The sequence below is a fragment of the Rutilus rutilus genome, assembly GCF_951802725.1.
Source record: "Rutilus rutilus genome assembly, chromosome: 10".
Taxonomy (NCBI): Eukaryota; Metazoa; Chordata; class Actinopteri; order Cypriniformes; family Leuciscidae; genus Rutilus; species Rutilus rutilus.
Window position 1 is genome coordinate 25,529,944 of NC_140215.1, and position 4,994 is coordinate 25,534,937.

Below are 4,994 nucleotides of genomic sequence, written 5' to 3' on the forward strand. Positions count from 1 at the left end.
ACAGTAAATAACTGTGATTCCAATTGCATCATGGGAATTTTCTGTGACGTCTAACACCACATACAGAGACTTACTGTATTTTTTAAATTTGCTGTATACTACTGTATTTGACGTAACTGCCTCTCTGGCTGGCACCATTCCACCGTGCTTTTTATTTCCTAATGTTTGCCTTACACCGCGTGTCTACAACGCTATAATAGCCAGAGGCTGTCTATATTGGACACATTGAAGCGACCGGACCTTTAAATGCAAACTTGTTTATCCCTTGTAAGAACTAGCGCGAGCGCTTGGACTCGTATCGGACTACGTCTGAAATATAACGGCCGCGGCGCATCACTACACTGTCTGGGATTTGTCGTGTCGCGTTTCAGACAGACATCCAGTGTAGGTAATGGGGTCTGTCTTTTGTAACTTGGGTCGCGACGTTCGTGTCTGGCCCGGGGAAGAGACGGAATTCACTTCACCGAGAGAGAGATCAGCAAGCAAGGTAAAAAAAAAGAAAAAGAAAAAAAAACATTCTGTGTATGTTGACCATAGACTGGGTGTTGACAGGATATTGTGCCCAGTTTAACGTATGTTATAACGTTAACATTAGCCTAACGTTACTCGTCGTCAACATGGCGGTAACGAACTTTACCATGGTAAACTGAGCTAACGTTTCATTTTACACACTTTGTTAGATTATTGAATTGTCGAGTTAAAATATGCCAACGAGCAACGCGTTTACATTAACAATAAATGTGAATAAACTAATGTGAAATTCTGTTTATAGCCTAATGTTGGCCTACTGATGAGAACCTTTATAGTTTTAGCATTAGTTTGCAAACTATACCATATTATAGTTTTTTTTTTTTTAATGGAATTTAATATTTACTTCCATTTTTGTGTTTAAAGGCAACTGCAACAAAGCGCCAATTCGCGCCAGTGACTTAGCAAGATTCCAGAGGAAGGCCAGGCCATTTGTGATATATTTTGAGATAAGTTTGCTGAAATGATTAGCATACGCTATGTGAAAATTGCTTTTGAGCCACTGGTGCAGACTAGGTAGCTTACAATATCTTATAAAATCTCTATAAAATTGGCTAACTTTATATCAAATAAGTGACCTTTGCATTATGTCTAACTTTATTACACAGCAAATGAACCAATCAGAAGATGGACCATTGTCTTTGTTCAGTCTCACCAGATTAAATGTATCCAGGTAAGCACTGCAGTAAAACTCTCACTAATTCATTCAGACCAAATCTAGCATTCTAAACAACTTAAGTTTATATTTTTGCATTATTTTTATATTTTATTAGCCAGAAGACTCTACCATTGCAGTTCCACCTGACTAGGAAGGTCCTAATATCAGCGCACAGGTGGGTTAACTACTGTAGGAAGGAGAACGATCATCACACAGTGATTTCTTGCATGTATCTTACTGTGTATTTGTCTCAAACAGGTACTCCTTCACTGCAGACAAGCTGAAATGGGCTAAAATCATCTATTTCAGTCGTTCTTTCTATGGATCTCAGCATTTTTGGACAGAATTTAGGATTTGTAAGTATTAAAATTTAATCTGGCATAATTTAATTTAGTTCTTTTGTATGCTATTTATTGACAAAAGCTGTTTACAAATATATATTCTTAAGTTTTTGTGAAAATAATAATAAAAATTAACAAAAAAGGAGGTTAAAAATAATGTGACACTAATATTCTCTCTCTCTCTCTCTCTCTCTCTCTCTCTCTCTCTCTCTCTCTCATATAGTTTTGGAACCGGGATCTCCTCTGAAGGACTGAGTACATTTGTGTTTGTGGGCACGCATGCAGACCAGGGAACACTCTGATGTTGTCAATCAAGTTCTGAACAGGAACCAATCTTTGGAGAAGTTCGTTTATTCACAAAGGTGGACAAAAACATTGTGTTGGCTTTTTAAAGATTATTTTGATGATGACTTTTACTCCTATGCTGTAGAAAAGATGGAGTAGACAGTCAGACATTGATAATAATAAGAAATGTTTCTTGAGCATCAAAGAGACTTCTTTCAAAAACATTACGACACTTAAATACTTCTTTTGGCCACCAGTGTACATGAATCCAACACATTTTTGGAAATAAGTGAAATTATTTTTAAGGTGGGGTTATGTGTCTTGTATTGTGAAAAGAACTGTGTTTTGTCCTGTTTTGGACATTTCCTTTTTGAATGCTTAAAAATGTATTTATATTCTGCAGTTTTATGAATGTAATGGTTGATATTTCATTATAATACTTGTATAAGCTAAACAACCAATGACTCTACATTCATTTAGTCAAATGCTAATGTTTTGTTTATGGTTTTATGTATGTTTTCAAAAATATTTGCAGTGAAGGACAGCACATAATGTGTTAATTTAACACGTTTACACATCTTTGTGCTAACCTCTCTGACATATTTACTTTGTTAAAATCATTAACACAATGAATGAGTTAAAATTAACACAAAAAATGTTGTCTCTAAACTCACCCATTAATGTGTAAAAATTTCACACATCATTTCCAGCATTGGCATGTTTATTTTGTGATATGAAATGTTTTAAATAAAAAAATGGTATTTTGTGATAACTTTGTCTGATTGGTTTGTATGAAAGTAGTACTTATGTAGGATAAAAATAAAATGAATCATATATCAAAATGATCAAATCTAATTTATATTTAGTACAAATAAAAATAATTACAGTAGTGTACTGATTAGCTTAGTTTTTACAGTAATGCACTGTACTGATTAGCTTCGTTTTTACAGTAATGCACTGTATTACACAAAACTGAAATACGGTTTGGTACTGTAACTCTTAATTACAGTAACTTACTGGCAACAGTGTTGCCAGTAAGTTACTGTAAAAAACCCTTGAAAAGTCTAACAGTGTAGACTAATTGATTTGTTTAATGAAGGTTCCCTATTATTTTTTGAAGACTTGGTTATAAAACGCAAGCTGCCCAGACTCACGGTTTTCAGATTACTCCAAAGCAGGGATTATATTTTTAAAAGTACTGTCCTTGTCACTAACCCCTCCATGTTGGCTATTGAGAAGATTATCTTAAATCGCCCGTTGAGTAAGCAGATCTCTTAATTTTTTAACGCCCTTTGCGTATGAAGTGGCGAACACGCAAGGACTTAGAAGATTATGAGGGTGAGTTACAATTGACTATAACAGAGGAGGATTTGGAGCGGGTCTGGAGTCAGGTGAATAAGATCTCTATTTGCAACAGGGCCAGATCTGTTCAGCTCAGGATTATAGAATGCACATCACACCGCTCCTTAGAAGTCAATTTGACCCAAGCAAGTATATATTCATTGCATTTGGGACTGTTCTGTAATTAGGGCTTACTGGTCAAAAGTTGTTCAATATATAAGTCGAATGTTTGGATTAGAGTTACAGTTGTTCCCCTTGATCAGGTGTGGCTTAACTACAAGGCAAGCAGAGTGATGGAGAGGGACAGAGCACATACAAAATAACAATACTCAACGCAGAGTTAAATACATATCAAAAACCCTTAAAGGTATAGCGGAGGATTTTCCCGAATTTTAGAAAAGAACCACCCTCTCCACTTTTTGAAAAAATGCACATGCGCAACACTACCTGCTCCCGAGAGGGAACGCCTATTAAACGTGTGCACGAGAGAGCATGCACGAGCCTAGTTCTCCTCGTGCACGCTCTGTTTACAAGTTGCATACAAGCCTACTTTCCTTTACCTGTCGAGTAGAAACTTCGCGACTGAGGCATCAGTGGGAAGCCCAACCTGTGCTTTTAGCGCACGCCAGCGTATGAAATATTCTCCCAAAAACACTCTAACTCAAAAACATTCATGCAAGACAAAATGTCAAATGCCCTTCCGAGTTTTATTTACTTATTATACTGATCGATTGAGTGAGGACTCAAGACATGATCTGCAATGGAGAAGTAGCTTGTTGCATTTGTGTAATAAATACTATGTGAACACATTGGAATTATCAAAAATGAACACACAAGGTTTTAGAACATTTCAGCGTGATACCTTTTACCATTTGGTCATAATTACTTTAGACAAATTGAGATGTTTACCGTGTCTGCACTGTGCGTGACTTGTGCCAGGGCTAGCATCGCTAATCATAGCTTACATTAACTTTTACTAGCAGTGATTTTAAATGGATTTCTCCAAATACCATGCCAAACTTTACCTGTCGAGTAGAAACTTCGCGACTGAGGCATCAGTGGGAAGCCCAACCTGTGCTTTTAGCGCACGCCAGCGTGTGAAATATTCTCCCAAAAACACTCTGGTCTTGTTTCTTTCTTCAGAGGCCTTTCTCTTCTTGTCATACAATTCGTAGACACTTTTTCTCTTGCGACCCTCAGACATTTTGAAAAAACCCGGTGAGAACGGGCGAGCTTCAATGAATGGCTGAAACCGTAGCTCACCACACATATACACCTGAAAGTGCGCATGCGCAGAAAGCGAAAACTACCTAGGGACGAGCACGTACGACGGCCTTACGTAAACATATCACCAGAATGATTGACAACTAGGAGGACCAATAGTCTTGATGATCCACCTGGAAAAAGAAAATCCTCCGCAATACCTTTAATACAAACGTAACACGTATATTTTTATAATCAATCATAACTTTAATGACCTCATCTGTCGACATGTTGTAGATGAATTGCAGAGCTGGTGCAAACATCCACATCTCTATGATCAGATGCTTTCTGACCTGCTGACTTCTCATCGCTATGATTTTTGCTTGTTTGCACATATTTTATTTACATAGGCTACTCATCTAAAAAAAAGCTCTCAGCAGCGTGGATGGCTTTGGGACGTTTGTCAATAGTATCGCTGCAAAGGTATTTCCAAGTTCTTTTTACTTCTAAGCAAAGAACGAAAAAGAACTTTTCCATGAATATATCAGTGCTTTGAATCAGTCTCTTGCATGTTACGTGTGCCCCTTTTTACAAGATGTAATATAAGTTTCAGTTGTCCCCAGAATGTGTCTGTGAAG

The 4,994-nt window shown here is 37.1% G+C and overlaps 1 long non-coding RNA gene across 1 annotated transcript; it reads left to right on the forward strand.

Annotated features, from left to right (window-relative positions):
- Window positions 1-420: 420 nt before the first annotated feature.
- Window positions 421-2,529, forward strand: LOC311298462. Its single transcript, XR_014628962.1, has 5 exons — window positions 421-487; window positions 895-1,201; window positions 1,302-1,361; window positions 1,445-1,542; window positions 1,751-2,529. It is a non-coding gene; the product is annotated as an uncharacterized lncRNA (long non-coding RNA).
- The last annotated feature ends 2,465 nt before the right edge of the window (window positions 2,530-4,994 follow it).